Below are 13,316 nucleotides of genomic sequence, written 5' to 3'. Positions count from 1 at the left end.
CTTTATGTTCTATTTTTGATTTGAATAAAGTTATATAATATAATAAGATAGTGTTAAAACATTTGTTATGCAGAAATGCAAATTTAGAACAAAAATATGATAACAAATTGAACTAAACTAGGAACTACTAGTAGTAGTACTGTTGCACACAGCGGCAAAAGATTCGAACTTCATGACAAAGAATTTCACATAGCCATGTGTATACGCGTATTGCGTGACGCGCGCTACTGTGTACTGCAAGCGAGAGGGCTCTGGTTAGAGCAAACAAAGAATCATTAGCTCCACTGCCACTGTGCACTGGTGTGATCATAGCGCAATATGAAATTGTAAGACCCGTTGTAGATTAGTAACAGTATGAGTTACCAACTAATTACCAACTAATTACCAACTAGTTACCAACTAGGCTACTGGGGCCGGGGGGGGGGGGGTGGTACTGGAAGTTTTCTTTCTAGACTGTTAGAATGCACAAGATCAACAATCAGGCACCTGCTAGTGCTACTACCACCCCATGTGATACGTTTATTCACGGTTATTGGACTCCGTGCCACATGATAACACATTCTAGACCAGGTTGAAACATCAATTCATATCTCCTACAACTTATCTCATAAGTTAATATGATGTTTAAAAACTACGCAAGATTCTGACAGGCAATCGCAGATAGCTCAATATGAGATCTTGTTTAACTTAAAGATTTTCCTGTCGTCTAGCTAAACAGCTCATTCTCTATACTAGTACGTCTCACTCAATATTCAACCAAACACCCCACACTCGAGCCATGTTCCATATTTTTGTTAGTTTTAATTTTATATTTTTGGTAGGTTTATATATTCGTAAAATATCCAACGATGAGCGACCTTCGGCACTTGAAACATCCTCAAGCCTCCACTGCATGTGCCGTAAAAATAAATAACTGTTTTATTGAAATAACTGGTTTATTAGTACTTACCCCGAGTTAATTGGGCGGCGCTCAGCCTGTCATTCCGCCTAATCTCTATGATTATGAACATAAATATAATATCCTGGGGTCCCCAGGTAAACCCCAAGTCTAAACCCGATTAAAAAATAAGTAACCTTGGATGGTAACTGGACAGTGGACGGTAAATATTTGAATATTAACCGCTACATGGACTGATTAGTGATTAAGTACTATAGTCTTAACTAACTTTACATCTTGTGGTATAAGCTAAAGTGAACTTAATGCGATTTCATGAATAATACCTGTGACTAGACCTGATTCCGGAAGAAAACTAACAAATTTACAACGCAAATTACTATACATACTTCTGTCCCCCGGATATCACTTTAAAAAATGATACGTAAAACGGAAAAGTGCTGCATTTCTTTAAAACATTTTTATCTTTGGGGGAAAAAAAAATTAAAAAACAAGATACTCTTGAATTTGATTTGGTTTTTTTAGTTTGAGAAGGCACTGAGCAAGTGCCAATTTTAATCTTTTTCTGAACTAAGACAAAAACCGGGAAAAATCCACTTTCCCAGGGCCCAAAATTTTTAAAAAAATTTTCAAAAATTTATCGGTTTCCAGGGGTTTCCTTTTTCCAAACCTTTTTCTTTTTACCAATTTGCACGTGGGCGTCGGGGAAAAAATTTTTTTAGTTTGGGGGGGGGGGGGGGAAAAGTTGGGGGGGGTTTATTTTAAAAAATTTTTGTTTAAATGTAATTTTTTTTTTTTTGTTTTTAAATTACCAAAAGTTAATGATCTGGCCCGGCGCCGCTCCTTCCCAAACAAATTGCCGTCGGGGCCAACATTTCGAGAAGAAAGCGGCGCTGCGCTACTTCGAAGAAATTTAGACGAGTAACATCCGTCAAGTTTTTAAACTAATTACAACACTACAGATCTTTTAACAAGTATTATCATGGTAGAGTTTTTAGAAACGAAGCACGAGATAACAATTCGTTGAATTTGCGAAAGCAACAAGAAATGCGGGCCGCTTTTCTTTTGTGGATGGCCGCTCAATTTCCTGATCCGTGATAGCGTATTTATCATATTCCATACAACCTGGGGATTGTAGCGCGATGCGTTACTGTGCCGCGCTAGATCGGCAAGATGCGCTACTGTGCCGCGCCGAGCTGCCATGAATTGACATCGTCAATTAACCTGGGGACGGCCCAGTCTTTACTGTTCATATAAACATGCAAATATGGCGAAGTGACATGCCGAAATGCCCCAAACACCGCCCCCGGTTTTAAATAAATTCCAAAACAAATTTAATTTTAAAATTTTTGTATACCAAAAAAAAACCCTAAAGTTATTGTTTATTGGGGTCCGACAACCCGGGTCTGTTCAAAAAGTAAAACTAACTCAAAAAAAATAATAATTTGGGTATCAATTAGTGCCTATTGGGTTTCAAAATGAGAAATTAAAATGTACCCTTTGGATGGTTTTTAGCGCCGCGGGGCGCGCAAACCAATTTTAAAAATATAATTCAGATTATCACGAAAATAAATTTTTCGCAAAATAGTCAAAGACTCAAAGGGGGCGATAACAGTCTCGCAGGGACGTTTTGGGGGGCCACCCCCCCAGTACGGTCGCACAGCTACCCTATTTTTAAAAAAACCCGATCGCAAAACCCTTTGTCTTTGACTCTTTTTTTTGCCTTGGGGAACCCTTTGGGGTCATTTTATCGGGGAAAAAATTTTGGGTTTCACGTTTTATTTTTGGGGATAATTTCCAGTAAAAAATTTAAAATTTTAAATTTATATTGCATATTTTTTTTACTGTGTTTTTAGTTGTCGAAATTTTTTGTTTTATAATAGGGGGCGGACAGGGCACAAAATTGAAAAATTAGTCGCCTTTTATTTGCGTTTTGCTCGATATTTCAATATTTTTTTAAAAAAAATTTACTGTCGAAAAATAACCATTTTTTTTTAGTTTTATAAAAAAAACAGAAAAACCCGGGTCACAAGAAAAGGGAACTAATAGTTAATTTTTTAGAAGTTTAAACCGGGTTTAAAAAAAATTTTTAAAACAAAACCCAAGAATTTCCGCCATAAAAAAATCGGGTCGGCAAATAAACACCCGTAAAAAACAACAAAAACCCATCAAAAAAACATTTAAAAAAATCATTGCCCGTGCACGTGCGTGCAAACTAATAACCCTCGTTTTCCATGTTCCCAACAACTTCCAAAAAAAAAATTTTATTTGATTTGCACGTGGGCGGCGTATTAAACTTCCAAACGCGGGATAGCCCGTTACCTGGCAACCGGGCCCGGGTCATGGGTGTCTTCTCCGACCAAAAAAAGTGGGCAGCACCCCCGGGGGATTCTTAAAAGGGAATCTGCACGAGGAGCCCAACCCCAGCTACCCAAGAAGTTTGTTTTCCAAAGGCCCAAAAAGCCGGTACTTTTTTGGCAAACAAACCGAGCTTTTTTATAATTTAAAATTTTTTTCATAAAAAATTAAATTTATAAAAATGCCTTTAAAATGACGGACCGTTCTTTATATTTTTGCCTTAAAAATATATGTAGTTATAACCATTTAAACGGTATCGACTTTAATTGAAAAAAAAGGCCTCTTTTGGCTCGGGGCCTGATCTTGGGGACGGAATTGACTAAGCCCAAAACTAGGTTAGATTTCTAAAAAACAAAAAGGGAATGGGCATTCCAAACGAATTTCTGCATTTGTGAATTTTTAATTTTCAATAAAATTTATATTAAATTTTTTTTAAAAAAATTTTTATATAATTAAAAAAGCCGAACGTAGAATTTTGGGTCCCTAAAAGCTGTGAGAGTTAAGAGAACTCATACAAATTTTTATTTTTTATTTTTGCCTTAAAAGGGGCCGGGGGGGGTTAATTTTTTCCCAAAAATTTTTTATTAAAAAAAAAAAGAAAAAATGCGTAATTATAGGCCCTGTATTATTTCCCTCCACTAAACCCAAAAAAATAAACGTTGTGGGCGACACCCCAAAATATTTGGGGGACAAAAATTTCTCCCCGGGGCGGGAAAACGCTCATCCAAAAAATTTTTTGGGAAAAAAAAGAACTACGTTTACAAATTTAAGGGGGGGGGGGGGGGGGGTTCACCCTGATTTTTTTTGTGAAAATTAGTTCGAGATAGCATTTTTTAAACCCCCCCCAAAAAGGGGCCGGGACCGAAATTTTTTAGGGGGGCCCGGACCCCAAACCCCCAAACGGTGCCCGCGGGGGAGCCACGCCCCATAAATTTTGGGCCAAATTAGGCCCAATTTTTCCAAAACCCTGAACAGCCCACAAAACCCAAATTTTAGGGGCCCACTTTTAGCTATTGGGGTTCCCGAACTTTTATATGAATTTCATCAAGATGGACAAAAAATTGGGGGGGGGGGGGGGGGGGGGGGGGGGTGAGTTAAAAGAGCCAAAAAAACCTTTTGCCAATTTGGGCATACGCCCCCAAATTTGTCGATTTTTTTGGGCCCCTAAATTTGGGTCAAATTACAATATTTTTGAAAGGGAAAACCCAACTTAATATGAAAGGTAAGCCTAAACTACACATTCTCTATGATTATCAGCACAGTATCTACCTAACTGTGGATTCTGTATTCAAATAATCGCAAAAATTAACAAAATCGCCCATATCTCAGTTCGCGATATTTGCAAAACTGACTTCGCTCAAAACAATAGACTCATAGGGTTTCAATATTTTTTTATGAAATTTTCAGAATCGACGTAGATCAATTGCCTCATGACCTTAAGTTTTGTATTAGAATTTTGAGTTAGGCCTTTAAAAAAATTTGGCGTACAGGCAGTTTGTATATCCCGTGTCAATTCGAGATATGCCCGTATTTTTTATTCATTCGTCAATGAAAAATTCAATCGTCACGTTTATTCGTGATCAGGAGAATAGGAAGTATTTAGCGATTCCATGAATAATAGGACATCATACCGCAAATAGACGGTATTCTAGAGAATTTTTATGAATTCGGAATTCAGTTATTTACAGCACAACTTAATATTGTTAGCAGATATCAAGGAAATCGTACTGTAGTGCGACACGTACTCTAGTGCGAAGTCCGACAAAAACACCTCTTTCGCACTACAGTACATAACCTTTATTTACCATACATTGCATGTGGATAAATAAAGGTTAGTAGAGTGACATAATCAACCAAAAAGAGAAACAGATCCTAGAAAGGTAGATATTTAGACATATAATGGAGTGCGTAAGAAATAAAAGTCAAGGTGTCTTGCAGAGTGAAGACAAATGGAAAGAAAAAGCATCAAAACTGATTATATAAATGGTTCTTTAACATTCGCTTGAAGCAGTTGGTATCAGTAATACATCTCAACATCAGTGGGAGAGAGTTCCATGCAATCGGTGCATGGCTTGAGAAACGTCTGTCATCAATTTTGGACGTCCAAAAAAAGTTGAAAAAAATTCGGATTTTGTATGGTTTTCTAGCGTTCATATTAATGTCCGTTCATAATTATGTCCGTTCAAGTAATGTCCGTCCAAATAAGGTCCGATAAGGTATACAATATATATTATTATGTACGTGTCGCACTAAAGTACGGGAAGACTCGGGTTTTTCATATAATCGAGCGGTTCTATTAATATTTATCTTCGTGAACTGGTGAACACTGGGTTGGATATATAATTATGACATATTTAATTTGTAGAAAACCTGATTTTATTTATTTTAACTCAATTACTTAATATTGTTAGCAGATCGGGAAGACACGGGTTTTTCATTTATCGTGCGGTTCTATTAATATTCATCTTCGTGAACGGTGGATTCGATTCACTAAAAATCTTAATGCCCGGCAGACAGTAATATTCGGTATTCTACACCGTTTGTAATCAATACGTATTTCTACAGATATTAAGTAACGCGGTGAATCGTCTCAAATCCTGAAGTTTGTAGCCGCCCCTGAGTCACGAGCTCCATTATCATTTCTACACACCGCGGATGCAAGAACATTCGGGAACTCCGTCATGATCACCAAGAACATGATGAACAGACAGGAGAAGAAACAATACCACGGGATCCTACCCTGTGGAGATGCTTCATATGCTAACAAGTTTAACAAGACAAGACCAAGGAGAGCTGCCCAGCATGTCTGGGATACTTAGGGCCAGATGGCGGAACCTATTGCCAGCAAGATGGCTTACATGGTTTCTCCGGGTAACCACGAAGTAGAACGAGTTTGAGAGTGCGTTTGAAATGGGACGATGTATTCTAAGAGGTTCATCATGCCTGGCAATGAACATAAGCACCCGGTTCTGGGCCCGCCTACCATTATAGTTTTATTCTCACTTTTAGCAATTATGACATATGAATAACTAATAATACCTCAGTAATATAATCAGCAAAGCACGATACAGTATGGTATGGAATTGAATTTGAAGGTGAATCATAATGAAATAGTCACCCGGCCAAAAAATGTATAACCACTTTTTCCGCCTTAACCAGATTCCTAGTCACTTTTTATATTTTAGTAGGGCCATTTTGGTAGCAATTTGTATTCAAGCAGATTATGATGCCGATTACTGATTATAGCTGGCAGTATTATAATACTTTTTTATATGATGTCAGATGTGCGGCGCGTGGCAGCTGATCTTTTAGTTTTAACTTCAGTACTTGCATACTTTCAACTTTGCGGAATCGTTTATTGCAAGAAATACGTGCGTATTCGTTCGGACAAAATTTAAGGCTGCATTTCTTAGAATTTTGTCAAACGGTTTTTCGGCGTACCTACTGTACTTAACTGTAACATCGATAAATACAACACCGCACTTTGTAGATAGCAGAGACACGCACATCAATATCACAGCAGTTTGTATATCCCGTATCAATTCGAGACATGCACCGTATTTGTTTTTTATTTATTCGTCAAGGCTGAAAGCTGATTGGTTCTTCGGAAAAATTCAATCGTCACCACGAGAATAGGAAGTATTTAGCGATTCCATGGAATAGTACAATATCAGACAGTAAATATACGGTACGAGGTGCTCCCCCAATTATGGTTTGTAACTTCCGAGTAAGTGATACGGTGATCACTGTTACGGGTTCCTCTTCCCCGGATCATTGCTTTTGAGAGGACACAGAGGATCGAGAAATTGAGATGATATATCTTCTGTTCCTAATACCGTTAGGATGATTAAGTTTGTCATATTATCATAGGTCATAACTGGAACTGGAAAGTAGTTGAGTGACCACACTCCACAGCCATTTTGACGTCAACAAGATATGCGATTGTACCCATACCACATACGAATAGTACCCAGAAGTCAGAACTGCATCTGGAGGTGAAATGTTTTTATTTTTTATTGGCACTTTTTGCCTCTTTATTTTGTATCTGCAATGTAAAGAGAGCTTGTCTGGTAGATCGTAGAAACAGGGTACATTCAAGTATCTTAATTGCCCTCTTAAAGACGGTCCTTGTTTGTGCAATTTGCCTCTTACTGCTCATAAAAGCATAAATGTGCCACTCACATTTTTAGGCTATGACATATACCTTAATTCTAAAAATTTGGGCGACAAAAAATTTGAGCGGGCCTCTCGCCCAAATTTTTTGCAGACCAAATTAATTGCATAAATCTTTTCCGTCTGCTAAATTTTTTGCTAACCAAACTTTTGGCATTTGGCCTGTGGCCCTGAAATCTATAGAAAGATCGCTTTTTCTTCATATCCAAGTGAAATAATATTTGAAATTTTAGTTTTCTAAGCAACAAGCCTTCCACGTAACTGTAGTTCAAAGAATGTGATGGTGCATATGTCTGGACTCTGGTTAATTAAAATTAGACTTGACCTTTGGTCCGGGTATACAGTAGTTCGCTACACACAATTATGTACACCTTTGTTTCCCCCAAAGCTAAGCGTATGTGCCGCTTAGTTTGATAGATCATGATGTAAACCTTCTAATTTTCTTCCAAACCTTTCGACCATCTTGTGATGCGTCATAATGATAATTGTATGTGAAAGGGGTATGATAAGATATGCTGAGTGTAAGTAGACTAAACTATCTGATTGAGAGACTAAATATCACTATTGTATATCTGTCATTTTGTACTGCGCCATCATCACTGTATTTTTTAGTAGTTACTAGGCAGATCGTAAATTTCATAATGTGAAACAACTCAGACTACCACCTACATGCTTTAAATTGAAAGCAAAATGAATAAAAAGGAATAATAATGAACTACTACTAATATCTAACTGAAATTTTAGTGGAAAATCGTTCATTTTTCGAAGAATCTGTGCCCAAATTTTCGGTCGCCCAAATGAGTTCAAATTTTCTGCCCAAATTTTTCGGGCTCAAATAAATTGTGCTCAATATAATGGCACACAAATTTTTGGGAACTAAGGTAATTGTTTTTGTTTCTAATTTTTGGGGAAAAAAACGAAATTCGTCAACTGCGGTATACTTATAGGTGCCCAAGTTTTTATTTGCATATTTGTCTGATTACGAATGAGCTTCGTAGTTCCACAAAATTAACGTAATCAAATTATGTTGAGTCTTGGTATTCGGGTTAATTATTCAGGATATTATTTTATTGTAGGTAACAGTTAAGTCTGATATGACCGGCTCCAAAATTGAAAATACACAAAGTTAACGTTCTGATCTCATTTTGACAATGACCTTTGTCTTTTCAAGTTATTTGCGTTATAATGGTGGTAAAATGTCGAATTGACCAAAACATTTTTCATTAGCACCAACACTCAACGGCTCCTTTCTACATAGATCACCCGCGTACCATTACAGTGTTGAGTCTCCGTATTTGTTCGAAGAGAATCATTCCTACACCCCTCATGACTAGGAATCGACAGAGCCGGGTGCCTGTAGAGTTTAGACCGGTTACAACACGAAGGTTCACGAGGCCTGGGGGCATCCGATGGGTTTTAGGAGGATCCATGGAGATGCTTTTATTTATGGCCGGTGGCGTAACGGCCGACCACCGAATTTTAGGTTTTTTAAAACGTCCCATTTATGATTTGTCCCGTTTAGGTTTACCTGAATTCGTCACATCAGTAATTTATTATTAACATATTTGTCATACTACTAACAGCAACATCAGTAATCATTTATTAGTTTATTAAAGAGTCATACAATCGTACAGTTCTTATTGTAGTTTAATTTGATCACAGTGCTGGCAAGCATGACCGTTGCCATTATACCTCCTTATGCTATTATACCCCCTTTACTGTTTTTTCAGGCATTATAAGCCTCATCAGAAGTCATTCGGTAGGGTGGGCCAAAATTCAGTACCCATACGTTGGTCGTTGGCCTTTATAATAGCTCAGTTTTTCAAACTTTGGCGACGGAATCCTCGAACAAGTAGGTACAGTATGCCATCTGTAAAGCAATATGAACTCTCAAATGTAAAACACGGCGGAGGTACAAGGCCCAACGTATGAGTACTGACTTCTGGTTCACGCTGTATTTATACTAAATATATATATATCGTCTCGCTTTATATAGCTTTATAAACCGGTAGGTTGCATTTCTTGAGCTCAATATATATAAATATATATTGAGCTCAAGAAATGCAACCTACCGGCCCTAATTTTGAACGGTCCTATAATCAATAATCAGGCAACATTACATAGCTGAGCCTGAAGAGGAGACAAAGTCTTAACCTGATTTAATTTTCCCCTTCCGTCTCTCACAATGTTCATTTCACAACAATTCCAGACGCACAAGTTTGTTTAAGCTGTCATTTAAAATTGACGTGTTATTCTCTGAAACTGCATTATAGATCACTCAGCTACAAATAAGGGTATTACTGGGCGGCGCTCAGCCTGTCATTCCGCCTAATCTCTATGTTTATGAACATGATAGCCTGGGCCGGGGTCCCCAGGTAAATAAGGTATTATCTGGTCATCTATTTGCTGTTACTTAGGACCCCCCCTCCCCTCCCTCCTCTAGATCTAGTTGTCCATACCGGTACTGTTTGAGATACCTTTTTTATTAGCAAACATAACAGTGTCATAACTCACATTTATTAGTCAAATTAGCTTGATTTCGTAAGTATTCGCTATAAAACTTGACCTAATTGTCACTTCCTAATCATTCCTTAATCACTTCCTTTTAACTAAAGTACTCGTGCGTGTATTCCGGTATTCGGCCATTTCCGGCTTCATTTTCTAAATTCAATTGCTATAACGTAATGGTCATGGCTCCCATGAGCACACATTGACAAACACTGTTGCAAAGTTACAAGGTTCCATGTCGTAAACTGTAAAAGAAGATAGATTTTAAACAAAATTGCATTTGAAGTTTTCATTTACAATAGAATTACAGCCACAGGTAAACCTCAAAATTTTACGCGCGATATCTACCAATGGAAGTTCCCTGAGAGAAGGCAGTACGTAATTCAATTTTTCGAAATTGTGAGATAAATTGGTACCAAAATTGTCAGGAGAAGATTCTTTACAAATTAAGCCGTTATAAAAATACTGTTTTAGCTGTCACGAAAGGCAGTAAGTCTCACAAAACTTTAGCACGTTATCCCAAAACCTTCCATGAGAAAAGGCAGTAACTCCATTTGTATACAGCCTTCTCTGAGGGAAATTTTTCTGTTCTCCAGATTACAATTATGCCCGTATGTGCAGCTTAAAACTACGAAGTTGTGACGTGAAACTTAGATCTCATTATGACATTAAGAAATGCTGCTGTTGATCTGATTATTGATCTGATTATAGGTGATTGTCCGTGCCGGTGCAGACTACAGGGTATCATTATTGGGAGGCGCTCAGCCTGTCATTCCGTAGAATCTCTATAATATGCTTATGGTCATTGGGGTGATCCCCAGGGTATCAATAAGCATTTCGCGGAATAATAGAAATACTCTAATCGTAACTTCATTCTTTTGCCTTTGGGTGAGGGGACATTTATCATTTCGTTCCTACTTTCTAGGGTGTTTCATAAATAGTGTCCGGTTTTTGATTTTTTTGTAAAATTGAGTACAAATGAAATAACTTTTGGTTGTTATTGTGACAAGTATATCAAAAAAAATCATAAAACACAATAATATGTGACTCAATAATTTATTATCTGCTCGAACCATGATCGTCCTTTATTGGAGGGCACATGTAAATCTCGGGTGAGGCAGTTGTCTACTGCAGACTGCATGGCACCGTGCTCAACAGTCAACTGTATTCTCCTTGCCTCTCTCCTGATATTCTGCTTAAGTTCTGCGGTTAAGTCTTAGGGACCTGGATTGCTATAGACTTTACTCTTGAGATATCCCCAAAGGTGGAAGCCGGTTGAGGTCGGGGGACTATGGGGGCCAGGAAAAGTCTGCATTTCGGGAGATTATCCTCTCCTTCACCTTGAACTTCTTCTCCAACCACGCAAGACTCTCTTTGCTGCAGCGGGGAACCACCTATCAAGCACATGCTTTCTTTTAAGAGCTGGCACAAACTTCTTCTTTAACATTTCAATATACCTTATCGGACCTTATTTGAACGGAAATTAATTGAACGCTCGAGGTCCTAGCTTTCATCTTAATGTCCGTTCAAATGAAGGGGGTCCCGGACCCCAACCGCCAAACGGTACCTGCAGGGCAGCCACGCCCATATATGGTCCAATTTTTATTTAGGCCCAATTAGGAACCGACCGGAAATCCGGCTGAATCCGGATCCGGCCGGATATCCGGCTTCAAAATCCGGCTCCGGCTCCGGCTCCGGCTCCGGCTGGAAAAAATTTGCCGGATTTTTGCCGGATTTCAGTTTTTTTTAACCACTTCCTAGCTCGTGTTGCAAAGGGGAGGCCTGCCTTCCGAGATCACATTACCGGGGGAAACCTCTCGTCCAGAATTGTGTATCGAGGGATAGGTGCGGACTTCGAAAAACCGAAAAAAAATTTTCGGCTAATAATGAACAAGGTAGCCGAATCGTGGAAAAAAGTGGTTTTCAGAAAAACTTAGAAAAGATTTTGACTTAGAAAATTTCGGTCCAATTCGTTCTCGAGACGTACCTCCTGTATCGGGAGCTCCCGCTTCCTAGCTCGTGTTGCTAAGGGGAGGCCTGCCTTCCGAGATCACATTACCGGGGGAAACCTCTCGTCCAGAATTGTGTATCGAGGGATAGGTGCGGACTTCGAAAAACCGAAAAAATATTTTCGGCTAATAATGAACAGGGTAGCCTGAATCGTGGAAAAAAGTGGTTTTCGGAAAAACTTAGAAAAAATTTTGACTTAGAAAATTTTCGGTCCGAGTCGTATAACCTCCTGTATCGGGAGCTCCCGCTTCCGAGCTCGTGTTGCAAAGGGGAGGCCTGCCTTCCGAGATCACATTACCGGGGGAAACCTCTCGTCCAGAATTGTGTATCGAGGGATTGGTGCGGACTTCGAAAAACCGAAAAAATATTTTCGGCTAATAATGAACAAGGTAGCCGAATCGTGGAAAAAAGTGGTTTTCAGAAAAACTTAGAAAAAATTTTGACTTAGAAAATTTTCGGTTCCGAGTCGTTCTCGAGACGTACCTCCTGTATCGAGAGCTCCCTCTTCCGAGCTCATGTTGCTAAGGGGAGGCCTGCCTTCCGAGATCACATTACCGGGGGAAACCTCTCGTCCAGAATTGTGTATCGAGGGATAGGTGCGGACTTCGAAAAACCGAAAAAATATTTTCGGCTAATAATGAACAGGGTAGCCTGAATCGTGGAAAAAAGTGGTTTTCGGAAAAACTTAGAAAAAATTTTGACTTAGAAAATTTTCGGTCCGAGTCGTACCTCCTGTATCGGGAGCTCCCGCTTCCGAGCTCGTGTTGCAAAGGGGAGGCCTGCCTTCCGAGATCACATTACCGGGGGAAACCTCGAGTCCAGAATTGTGTATCGAGGGGTATGTGCGGACTTCGAAAAACCGAAAAAATATTTTCGGCTAATAATGAACAAGGTAGCCGAATCGTGGAAAAAAGTGGTTTTCAGAAAAACTTAGAAAAGATTTTGACTTAGAAAATTTTCGGTCCGAGTCGTTCTTGAGACGTAGGTACCTCCTGTATCGAGAGCTCCCGCTTCCGAGCTCATGTTGCTAAGGGGAGGCCTGCCTTCCGAGATCGAATTACCGGGGGAAACCTCGAGTCCAGAATTATGTATCGAGGGGTAGCCGTAGGTGCGGACTTCGAAAAACCCGAAAAAATATTTTCGGCTAATAATGAACAGGGTAGCCTGAATCGTGGAAAACTTGAACCTTATTACGAACAGTAGCTCTAGTATTTATCTTTATCACGTTTTATAATTAATATTATGATGATTAAATGACAAAAGTATAAAAATAAGAATATGAATTTAAATTTTCCGGCGAGATCCGGCAAAATCCGGCAAGATCCGGCTGCCTTATATTTCACTCTGAAACCACCGGTTCAGGTCCGGCAAA

The sequence above is a fragment of the Bolinopsis microptera genome, chromosome 4 (genome assembly GCF_026151205.1).
Source record: "Bolinopsis microptera isolate Bmic1 chromosome 4, MBARI_Bmic_1.0, whole genome shotgun sequence".
NCBI lineage: Eukaryota > Metazoa > Ctenophora > Tentaculata > Lobata > Bolinopsidae > Bolinopsis > Bolinopsis microptera.
The sequence above is the reverse complement of the archived record's forward strand: the minus strand, read 5'-3'. Positions refer to the sequence as shown.